General features: G+C 51.3%; 1 protein-coding gene across 1 annotated transcript in view; it reads left to right on the plus strand.

Annotated features, from left to right (window-relative positions):
* The first annotated feature begins 337 nt into the window (after positions 1–337).
* The window catches only part of ABAT (4-aminobutyrate aminotransferase), an 87,126-nt gene continuing 75,016 nt past the window's right edge, over positions 338–12,447 (plus strand). The window contains exon 1 of the mRNA XM_061152794.1: positions 338–445. The gene's annotated coding sequence lies outside the window, so the exon portion shown is untranslated. The remainder of the gene's footprint in view (positions 446–12,447) is intronic.

A 12,447-nucleotide genomic window follows, 5' to 3' on the forward strand; every position in this document is an offset into this window, starting at 1 on the left:
AGGGGGCAATTAAGGTCTAGGTTAAACCAGCCTATAGAGCCTCCCCTCCTACCCCCCATTTCAGAGACGGACTCCCCACACCCCAGCTCGGCTGAGGCTTCTCGCCGCCGCGGTCACAACCCGGCTCCTCCATCCCGGCCTTCGCGGTCCCTCCTCTCGGCCCCCGGCTCCTCCGCCCCCGGGAGGCCGGACTCTGCCCCCGGCCCGCCTTCCCCCGCCCTCCCGGGGGCGGTGGCCCGTGGCGGGCGCCCTCATTGGCGGCGGCGCGCGCGAGGGCCGGGAGCCGCAGCGCTGATTGGCCAGCGCGGCTCGGCGGAGCCCAGGAGCCCGGCGAGTCGCTGGGGGAAGCGGGGCAGAGACCTGGCGCCGCCAGAGCGCAGGGCGCGGATCGCTCAAGTCAGAGCCCGGCGGATCGGAGTCCGCACGTTGGAGCAGAGGCCTGGAGGTAAGAACCAGGCGCCGGGTCGCGTGAGGCGAGCCCTTGCGCGCGAGCTGAGATGGAATCCTTCGGCCCTGCCCCCCAGGGAGCAAAAACGGGGCATCTTCTCTTAAGAGACCGAGCCCTCATCTTTCTGAGACGCGGGTCCCTCTCCCCCGAAAAGAGAGAGCCGTCCACCGTCCATAGAACAAAATAGTTTCCTTTTCCCTTCGGAAATGAGCCCTTCCTTCCTGGCCCCCCCGGCTCTAAAAATAAGATTGCTTTCCCCACATTCCCCCTTGGAATGGAACGTGCTTCCCTCCGCCCCCAAAGTGGGTTCCAGCCTCCCCGGGTTTCTAGGGCCCGTCATTTCTTTGGAGACGCATGCCTCTCCCCCGTCCCTAAAAAACTAAGTTTGGATTCTTCTCCCCACCCTCCCTTCTCAGCTCGGAGATAAAGGGGTGCTTCCTCCAGGAGGGAAAATAAGCCCCTCCCTAAGAGAAAGATATCGCTGGCCAGAGACTCTGCATGTAACCCTCAAGTCCAATACAGACCTCCCTGTACACACACCCCCCAACTCAGAAACTAGACTCAATTCCCTATCTCCCCCCACCCCAACCCCTCTTCATCCATCAGAGAGAGAAGGTTGATTGCCTCGAACACCTTCACACTTAAGGCATTTGGGAGATTACTCCTCTTTCTCAAGATGTAAGAGGAGGGGTTTTCACATTCAGAAACAGGGCAATGGTCCGGTCACCCGTCTGGACCAAGCCACACAGCTCACCCCACCCCTCTGTAACCCTTCCGCACAATCCCATCCCATTAACCAGCCCCCTACCCTGTCCCATCCCTCCCACCTCTCTACTCCACCTAATCCCATCTCTCCTTTCCTCTCCCACCATGGCCAGAGACAAGAGCAGACTGAAACCCTTAGAGCTGGGCTCCTCAGCCTAGAGATCATTCCCGGAGCCTCCAAACTGCCACCAGGGATGGCCTCTGAGGCAGCAGGACCAGTGAAGACCCCCCCCCCCCGCCCCCCCCGCCCAACACACACACACACACACAAAGGACTGTGTTCCAAATATCCTCCCCTGAGACAGACCAACCCCTCTCCTGGAGAAGAGGGTGTCCATGCAGAGAGAAGGGCCTCCATTTGCCTTCTGGGGCTCCCCCTTCCTAGCTCCTGTGAGCATTGCCCGGTGGAATTCCCTAGGCCTTTAGCCAAGAGAGATGCTGCAGGAACCATCCATCAGACTGGCTTTGATGAAGCTGGACTAAGGGACAGGTTGGTGGTGACTTGACGGGGACAAGGGAGCTGCTTTGATCTGGCTGGTCAGAGTAGGGGGTGGCGGCAGAGGAGAAAAAGCAAGGAGCTTTGCTTTGGAGCTGCAGCTGAGAGGTGGAGAAAGGAGAAGTGTGTGTCCCAGATGCCCAAAAAGGTCAGCCCCAAAAAGAGAGAAATGGTGCGATCTGGAGACCTTAGACTTCCCAGGGACTCGAGACCAAAGATCTTGCTCCTTCATTTGACAATTGAGCAAGCAGGGGCACCAAAATGGGAAGAGACTTGCTCAAGGTCACCCAGCCAGTGGGTGGTGAAGCTGGTCACAGCCTCTCTGGGACTCGTGGGCCGGCAGGGTCCAGAATACTACCTCCCATCCTCACATTTAGAACCAAGGTAGTTGGGCACCAGGCTCCCCAACTCGTCAAAGGTGGTGCAGAGGCTCTGCCAATGTCACGCAGCTAGGAGGGGACACAGCTGAAACTCGGTGCTGTCCCCCAGCAGGCCACTGCACAGAATCTATTCCCGGGCCCCTGCACTTCCCCACTCAGCCCATGGCATCCTTTTATTGAGCCAGCTGCCAAATCTAGGTTTGCCAGAATCCAGATGGACTCAGGATGGCAAGTGAGATCAGGTGTATTAGTCTGGAGCCGATGCTGCTGCCGGAGTATCTGTTGCAGGCGAGGCTTGCTCCAGGCTCTTTGGACAGCACCCCCCCACCCCCGCAAGGGAAGTCACAGCCCCTCCCCCCAGGGGCCCCTCCCTCTCTCCATCCCTGCCTTTTCCCTGTGACCCCAAGTTCTCTGCTGCCATCTCCCATCCTAGCTCAGAGCCTACTTCTTTTCCTGAGGCATTGAACCCCCACGGAGCAGCAGCACCCCAGTCCCTACAGATGGGAGGGTCTTGAGGTGGGGACTCCCCCCTGCCTCCAGCTGAGGGCTTGGCAGTGCTCCGAGATGGAGCAAGGATCCAAGTTCAAGGTGCCAAGGAGAAAGTTCACAGTATGAGGGAGAAGCGTAGTGCAATGGGGGTTGAGGGATCCATCTCTGCCCCTCTATTCAGGGTCAGAGCCCAGATTTGCTACTTCGTATGTGTGTTGGTGAAATTATTAACCTCTCTGCAACTAATTTCCTTAGTATCCTTATTAGGGTAAAATGAGTTCGTCTTGGTAAAGTACATAGCATATGGCAAGTGAGGGGAAGCACTGATTATGACAAGTCATAAAACCTCTAAACCTGGGTAGGGAGCTTATGCTTTTAGGTAAGACTTATGACTCACAATGTAGATCATCTGTCAGGCAGCGAACAGTCTGCTCTTGCTTGGAGACTAGGATGGTGTCTTCCCAGAGAGATGGTACAGGATGTGGAATGCACCCCAGACCCTAAAGTCAGATGGAGCCGGGGATCTACTTCCGTTACCGCTGGCTGGGCAACCTTGGGCAGGTCATCCGCCTCTCTGAGCCTCAGTTTCGTCATCTCTGAAATGGGCTTGTTGGTGGGAGGAGGGGCTAGGCATCAGATAAGAGATAGGTCTAGAGCAGGGTTTTCTTTTTTTTAATCAACCGTGTTACCATTTGGGGCCTGATCATTCTGTGTTGCAAGGGGTGGGGAGGAGGGCTGTCAGTGCATTGTAGGGTGTGGAGAGGCGTCCTTACCCTCTACCCATAAAGTCAGTCACAACCACTTCTAGTGACAACTAAAATCGTCTCCAAGCATGTCCTCTGGGGGGCAAAATCCCCCTCCTCACATTGAGAGCTGCTCATCTAACATAGATACTCCACTCATAGCGGATGATTGACCTTAGGAGAGCATCCTTCTTACCCAGGCTCCTCGTTCCACTTTGTGCATCGTAGAGGTTGTGTGTCAACTGCTGAGCCTCCTGATTTTGAGGGCAATATTAACGCCTCACATTTCAACAGGAAAATCCAGAGCACCTGCATGTGTGTTACTGCAGGTTTCCCATTTTACAGGTGAGCAAACTGAGGCCCAAGGGGGTTAAAGGACTCTGCTAACAGCATTATCCCATCCCTGCTAGAAGTCAAAGCAACTGTCCCTGCTGGAAGTCAAAGACAGTTTTAGAAATAACCTAGTTCTGGAGCCTTCTCAGTTGCTTTAGCAGTCTCAGAATTTTAACTGCATGCTCTGGGGCCCAGCCATCCCACGACTAAGAAAGAGTCTCCTATAGAAATGCTAGGCCAAGAAAGAATCTCCTGTAGAAATGCTAGGCCAAGGCAGGAATGTTCACCCAAGGGCTTGGCAATGCAAGATGGGAAGGGGTTCCATTATGTGGGGAAAGGAAACCGTCTTTTTAGGAGAATGGGGTCGAACTATGTTCCTGACCTGGAGAGATCTCTAAGACATCATTTAGTGAAAATGATAAAGTCACAGGATCGATATATAGGTATTTTAGTAAGTATATGTACGTACACATAGGGAAGTGAGAAATGTGAAAGGGGCCTCTGTGTGTGTGTGTGTGTGTGTGTGTGTGTGTGTGTGTGTGTGTATCTATCCATGGGGGAGGAAGAGGAAACAGGATCCTTTAGCCAGCTTATCGTGCATTAAAGATGAGCCGGGCACAGCCCCCAGAGGTTGAGACTTGCTCAGAGTCTTTCAGCCACGAAGATGGCAAGGGATGACTGTATCCCGAGTTCTGCACAGCAGGCTGGGGCTCTTTCCGCTGCCTGGCCCCCAGGAAAGAGAGGCAGGCAGGGTCTGAGGACTGGCCATTCCTGCACACCCAGTCCCTCTTTCCTGGGAAGTGGTCATGCCAGAAGCTGCCAGTGACCAAAACTCAGGCCTTTGAGCTTCCTTAGAGTTCTGGGGCCAGGCGACGGAAATCCGAGGCCTCCTGTCCACAGGCTGAGCCTCCGCCCTGCCCACGGGGGATTCTTGTCACCGGCATCTTGGTGGGGCCTGAGGTCACACTGACCAGAGCTGAACTGGGCTTCCACCAGCATGAGGCGGGCTTCCCTGGTGGTTCAGATGGTAAAGAATCCGCCTGCAATGCGAGAGACCTGGGTTCAATCCCTGGGTGTGGAAGCTCCCATGGAGGAAGGCATGGCAACTCACTCTAGTATTCTTGCCTGGAGAATCCCATGGACAGAGGAACCTGGCGGGGCTACAGTCTATGGGGTCATAAAGAGTGAGTGACTAACACTTTCACTTCACTTTTTCCCTCACAGCATGACGGCCTAGGCCATGGCCATTTTGTTTGTTAGTGTCACATTTTCCCATCTTTAGAAAGGCAATGGTAGTTGAAAGAAAGGAAAGAAGGAAGGAATAAAGAAAGAAAAGGCAGAAAGAGAAAGAAAAGGAGAAAGAGGGTGGGGGAAAGGTAGACGGAGGTGCAATGGTAGAACGCAGCTCTGGGTTACTGTGAGGATGGGCTGAAACCCTTGTTCAGACACCTGGCGGTCCCTCTTCAGTAGTGTGAGCCCTGCTCTCCCCATCTCTGTCTCCTTGCCTGCCCTTCTTGCCAGGAAGCCGGGGACAAAAGCATTGTGGGTGACATCTGGGGAGCCTGAGGGCTTCCAGAACACCCGGCTGGCTGAATCACCACCCGCTCCCCACTGCATCCCCGCAGAAGGTCTGGGAGGAGGTTCTGGGTTGTGTGTCCTCCTTTGTCTCCACCATGTCTGACTAGCCTCGCTTTCCTAGAGGCACCAGGCATTTTAAACTGTCTTACCCATTCCAGGAATGGCATCGCCTGATGCAGCCTCTAATCACACATTCTCTGTCTTGGGGTCGACTTCCCAAGGGCAAATTGCACTCCTTCAAAGGCTGTCTCCCTGACCCTTCCCGCCTCCAGCCTCCCCACAGCGAGGATCCCTTTATCCTAAGAACTGAGCCCTTAAACATCTGAGGCTTCCTTGGGTCTGTGACTGCTGGCTGGGTTTCCTCCCTGTCTGTATCCCTGGGGTGTAGACATATATTTGAGTCTCTTTCACTTCCTTCCTGGATGCAGAGCACCGTTCCTGGCACACAGTAGAGACTGGATGAGCATTTACTGCGCAGTGTGTACAAGAGAGTGTTTGCATGCTCCGCCGTGTCCGGCTCTTTGCCAGCCCCATGGACTGTAGCCCCTCCAGGCTGTCTGTCCGTGGGATTCTCCAGGCAAGAATACTGGAGTGGGATGCCATTTCCTTCTCCAGGGGGCCTTCCCGACCCAGGGTTTAAGCCAGCGTCTCTTGCATCTCCCCCATTGGCAGGTGAATTCTTTATCACCACGCCACCTGGGAAGCCCCAGGTGATTGAAAAAATGCATGTGGGATCTTAGTTCCCCAACCAGGAATCAAACGCATATCCCCTGCATTAGGAGTGGAGAATCTTAACCACTGGACTGCCGGGTAAATCCCTTAATAATTTTAAAAGGTACAGTTCAGTGACATTAAGTACTTTCACAATGTCATGCAACCGTCACCTCTCTCTAGTTCCAGAACTCTTTCATTATACCAAAAGGATACCTTGTCCCCACAAAGCAGTCACCCTCCCTTCCCCCAGCCCCTGCCAAGCAACCATTCATCTGCTTTCTGATTCAATAGATTTGCCTGGCCTGAGTGTTTCATATAAATGGCATCATCCAACATGTGGCGTATTGGTTTGGCTTCTCTGCGGTAGCATGTATCAGTACTTTGCTCCTTTTCGTGGCTAAATAATATTCTGTTGTGTGGATTATAAGCCAATTGGTTTATCCGTCTGTCAGTTGAGGGACATTTGGGCTTCTGACTTTTGATGGCTATGAATGATGCAGCTGTGGACATGTGTGTACAAATTGCAGCTTAAAGATCTGCTTTCCGTTCTTTGGGGAGTGGAACTGCTGGGTCACATGGTAGCTCTTTGCTTAACCTTTTGAGGAACCGCCATGCCAGACTCCACCATTTTACAATCCCACCAGCAATATGTAAGGGTTCCAATTTTTTCCACATTTTTGTCAACACTTGTTATTTTCCGATTACTAGTATTACAATGTATTACCTTATTCTAGTGGATATGAAGCAGTACCTGATTGTGGGGGATTTTTTAATCTTTTCTTCTTACTTTTTCTCACTGTGGTTTTGATTTTCATTTCCCTAATGATTAGTGATGTTGAACATCTTTTCATGTGCCAATTGGCCTGTTATGTATCTTCTTTGGGGAAAGGTCCATTCAAGTCCTTTGCCCATTTTTGAATTGGGATGTTTGTCTTTTTGTTGTTGTAAGAATTCTTTATATACCTAAGTATATCTTTGTCTTGCCATTTCCTCATGCATTTAAACATTTGCTTAGCCCCTGGGGGTCAGGCCCTGTCTCGTGACTTTGGGATGTCAAAATGACTATGGTACAGTTCCTGCCCTCAAGGGGTTCCTAGTTTAGAGCAAAGTTTCTTTTTCTTTTTCCTTTTTTTTTTGCCACACTTTGCAACTTGCAGAATCTTAGTTCCCCAACCAGGAATTGAACCCAGGCTCCAGCATTGAAAACACCAAGTCCTAACCACTCGACCACCAGGGAATTCCCAGAACAAAGTGTTTTTACTACACTATTGCCATGGCTGGGGTGAGGTGGGCATGGAGGCAGGTGGGGTGTCCTGTGTACTATGGGATGTTCAGCAGAATTTCTGGGTTTTGTCCCCCTCAATGCCAGTACACACTTACCTCCAAGTTGTGACCAGCAGTAATCTCCCCAGACATCACTAGATATCCCCTGGCAGAAAGTCACTGGTTTAGAAGCCTAGACAGGCATGTCTGTCTACAACTTCTTGTGCCTAACAAGATGCCTGGTGGGCATTCACAACTTATATGTTGGATGTGGAGGGATAGATAGATGCAATAATGAATGCAATTTACAGGGTCTGGACATGTGCCTGAAATTCGATTATGTGAAACAGAACACTGTTCTTCCAACTGGAATATTCTACCCCTTTCTGCCTAGCACCATGGTTCTCACACTTGCACATCAGAATCCCCTGGAGGATGTGTTAAAACAGAGGTCGATAGGTCCCACCACCAGAATTATCGCTCTGTTGAGTCACCGGCCTGGCAGAACGCTCCCAACCTGGTTTCCATGTCCCTTGGGAACCCTGCACCCGACTCCCCCGCTTGCCAGCCTGTCCATCCTCGGAGCCTCATAGTCTTAACTGTCAGCCTCGCCCACTTGGCACTAACATTTATTACTGTGAACGATCAGCAACCAGGGCTTCCCCAGTGGCTCAGCAGTAAAGAATCTGTCTGCAATGCAGGAGATAAAGGAGACGCGGGTTCGAACCCTGGGTCAGGAAGATTCCCTGCAGGAGAGAATGGCAACCCATGCCAGTAATCGTGCCTGGGAAATGCCATGGATAAAGGAGCCTGGCAGGGTACAGTCCGTGGAGTCACAAAGAGTCAATGTGCCTGAAGCGACTGAGCACATAACACATCAGCCACGTACTGGTTATCTGTCTTTCAACCACGGCACAGAGACTTCCTTCCAAGCTGGGACCCACTGTGTCCTGGCATCTTGCTACTCCAAGTGTGGTCCAGCGCCCAGTGGCATGACATCGCTGGGGAGCTGGGGGGAAATGCGGGCGCTTGGGCCCCACCCAGCCTCCTACAAAATGCAGTCTGCAGTTTAACACTATCCTGGTGGGATGAGGGGGTTCGTGTGCACCTTCAAGTTAGTTTGGGAAGCTTGTCCTTGGCCATCTCTGTAACCTAAAACTCAGAGCTAACCCCTGTAGCTTCGCTGATGTGTTACCTTGACAGCACCTGTTACACTGGAAATGGTGCCTGAGCCGGAACTTCATTAGGGTGTTCCTGGCCACCGTATCTCTGCCTGATGTATTTTATCTCTTGGAATGCCTGAACTGACCTTGCTTCACCCACTGGAAAACCAGAGGGGCGGCATCTTGCTCAAGGTCACGCGATGACCATAAGGCAGAACGGACAGATGGCCATCCGTTCCCTAGAGGGGAGCAGTTGAAACCCCCACGGTGGTGACACATGAAAATACAGGGCCGGAGGGTAGCGTTTGGAGGCTACTGGGGTGCTTTTCACACATGGAGAGCTGGGAGATGATTTAAAAGCTGGCCAAGAACAGGAACTGAAATGGTATTTTTTTGTTAATGAATTTGGTTTTGGCTGTGCGGGGTCTTCGTTGCTGTGTGGGCTCGCTCTAGTTGCGGTTCGCGGGCATCTCATTGCGGTGGCTTCTCTTGTTGTGGGGCACAGGCTCCAGGGCGCATGTGGGCTCAGGACCCGTGGCTCTGAGACTAGGCTTACAGGCTCAGGAGTTGTGGCTCACGGGCTTAGTTGCCCCGTGGCATATGGAGTCTTCCTGGACCAGGGATCGAACCCGTGTCCCCTGCATTGGCAGACGGATTCTTAACCATTGGACCACCAGGGAAGTCCTGAAATGGTATTTTTTTTTCATTTATTCAGCCAGTGTTTGTTGAGTACTTTGTAGATGTCAGACATTGGTATCCCATGTATGGTATTAACATGGAAAACAAGGTCTCCCTCTTAGTGGCTTCTGTCTAGGTAGGCAATCTAGCAATCTGCATTCATTCATTCCTAAGTGAATGTGCCCATTTGTTGTACAACTCCCACTTGTCTTATACACTAATGGTAGGGTGTGTGTGTGTGTGTGTGTGTGTGCGCGTGCGCGCATGGTAAGAAGAGACAAATACCCCGCTTCCACACCAGAGGATCTTCTAGGCTAGCTGTCAGGATGTGCTGTGTGTGCTAAATCAGTTCAGTTGTGTCTGACTCTTTGCGACCCCATGGACCATAGGCCACCAGGCCCCTCTGTCCATGGGATTCTCCAGGCAAGAATACTGGAGTGGGTTGCTGTGCCCTCCTCCAGGGGATCTTCCCCACCCAGGGATCGAACCAGAATCTCTTATTGTCTCCTGCATTGGCAGGCAGGTTCTTTCCCACAAGTGCCACCTGGGAAGCCCAGCTGTCAGGGAACAGGCCCATAAACAGCCAGTCAGAGAGAAGAGTACCAGGCAGGTGGGAGTAGATAGAGGGAGGAGCTCAGAGGAGGAAGAGGTTCTCTGTCTCTGTACCTGGGCATGCTGGGAAAGAAATTTCTGGAGGAAAAGGCAGAAAAGACAGGAAAGATATTCTCAATAGATAGGACACAAACAGGGGCTCACAGACTTCATGGAAAACTCTTAAAAGAAAATCTTCAGGAAAAAATAAAAGGGGGGTGATAAAACCATGACTCCCTTACAGATACAAAGACGAACACTTAATGATTCTGTAAAGCTCATTCAATGAAAGAACCAAGCAGATATTGGAAGAGGTTCAAAGGGAAAGTCAAATAAAGCACAGTTGTCTATGGAGTAAAGGAATGGTGAAATGCATTGCAAATGGAGGCAAGAAAATGACTGGACAAGACAGAACTGGCTCCTCTATGAGATTCCTGAGCTTCCCAGGTGACTCACTGGTAAAGAATCCGCCTGCTAATGCAAGAGACATGGATTCAATCCCTGGGTTGGGAAGATTCCCCTGGAGGAGGAAATGGCAACCCATTCCAAAATTCTTGCCTGGAAAATCCCATGGACAGAGGAGGCTGGCAGGCTACAGTCCATAGGGTCACAAAGAGTTGGACACAACTAAGGGACTGAGCACGCACACACACATCAGATTCCTACAACTTAGAAAGAGTTAAAAAAAAAATAGCTTGAAGATAATGTAATGAACAAGGCTAGAATCAGATATCTTAAAAGTTTGTGTGGTATGTAAACAATGCATAGTTTTCCACTGAGATGCCTTTTTTAATACAAAATCAATGTTCAGAGGATGGGGGAGGTGTTTGGCAGTGGCTCCCCAGGGTGGATGGCTAAGAAGAGGGGAGCTGCGAGAAGGCCAGATCATAAACAGCCTGGTGACCCTTGATGCTGAGTTTAGACTTGACTCAGAGACCCCTGGGGAACCTGGAAGGGTTTTAAGTAAGGAGGTGACCTGATTTGATTAGCACTTGAGAAATACTCTTCGGGAAGCTTCATGGAGAGTTGTCTGACTCTAGGAGGAGCTTGTTTGTTAGAAGATGAGATGGTGGGGCCTTCACGTAGAGTAGGGCTCAGCAGATTTTTTTTTTTAAAGGGATAGATAGTAAATATTTGAGGCTTTGTGGGCCATGGAGTTATAGTCGCAACCACTCAACTGTACGGTGAAATGTAAATGAATGGATGTGTTTGTGTGCTAATAAAACTTTATTTACACAAACAGGCTGGGGGGCCGGATGTCTCCCACCTCCCAACCAGTTTGTCAATCCCTGACCTAGAGCAGCTAGAGCTGTCCATGGTTTTGACAGGCCTCCTGTATCCCTTTCTCTAGATGTTTAGAGTCTACCAGCAGCTATTGGCCAGGCTTCCCTGATGGCTCAGCAGCTATTAGTGGGACCCCAGGGACACAGGTCCCCTGATTTTGCGTGTGGGTTCCCTGAGGGAATCAGACAATCCTGGGGGTGGATCCCTGGCCTTTCAGCAAAAGTTTTCAGGACCTCGAAGCTCCTTCAGGGCAAGACTAGCTGAACAGCCTCTTAAAGCAGTCGAAAGAGCAAGCCACCACCACCTCAGCAGGGCCATTCCTGAGCGAGATCAGAGCCTGCCTCCCTTCTCCGTGCCCAGAGCTGTAAATAGCTCTCTGCTGGCTTTGCAAGCCGAGCGCTGTTCTGGGGACAGGCTGGAAATGAGCACACCGGGGAGCATTTGTGCAAATTACTGCCTGCATGTGGATTTGCATGCCTGGCATTCTGCCCCAGCTCTAGGTGCACAGTCCTCCCAGGGGCTGCAAACGGGACTCAGAAAGAGCCACCCACAGAAAAGCATGGACGTTACGACCTAGGGTCAGGGTCCCAGAGGGATCCAGGGCGGGGCTGCCAGGGTAATGATGAGCTTCAGGGACAACAGGAAACATTCAGAGGACCCTGGGCAGGCTTTCAACGTAGGCTCTGTCCATCCTATTGCAATGACCCATAAACACTAGCAGCTCATATTTGCCGAACATTCAGTGGGTGCTAGGGCTATTCTGAGGGTTTCATGTGTATCTGCTCATCTCATTGCTCATAACAACCTAAAGAGGAAAGACTGATCAGGTTTCAGAGGTGGGAAATGCAGGCTCAGAATAGATGCTTGACTTCAGGCACTCATAGTAAAAACATCAAGTCTAGAGAGAAACCCAGGCTTACAGACCTGGACCTCTGCTAACACTAAGCCACATGGATGCCGCTGCTCTCCCTGGCCTCAGTTTACTCATCCATCAATGGGAATAATCTTGTCTTAGCCTTTGATGATCACAACAGAGTTTGCGAAGACCAGCTGCGACGGCAAACGGGAAAGCAAGGTTTGAAAGTCCAAAGTGATGAATAAAGCCAGCGGTGAGTGGGTTCAAAGTTCAAAGCACTTCCAGAGGCAGCCAACAACTTGGATCATTTGCAATAATTGATCAGATTCAATCCTGTGCAGCCCCTTGACATCCTGCTATGGGCTTAGGTTGGAGTCTGTTGCTTAGATGTTCCTTTGGGGTCAAGGAAAAAGTCCTATGTTTGTAAAGCAGCTGTGTTGCTGGCCTCCTGAGCTCCCTGGAAGTTGTGACTTCTGGGTCTCAGTTTCCTCATCTGTAAAATGGCAACAATACTGCCTTTTGAAATAGCATATTGGTGGTTATTAGGGCTTCCCTGGTGGCTCAGTGGTAAAGAATTTGCCTGCCAGTGTAGGAAACTCAGGTTCAATTCTTGGTCTGGGATGATCCCTTGGAGAAGGAAATGGCAACCCACTGCAGTATTCTTGC

This window comes from Dama dama, chromosome 10, assembly GCF_033118175.1.
Source record: "Dama dama isolate Ldn47 chromosome 10, ASM3311817v1, whole genome shotgun sequence".
Lineage (NCBI taxonomy): Eukaryota > Metazoa > Chordata > Mammalia > Artiodactyla > Cervidae > Dama > Dama dama.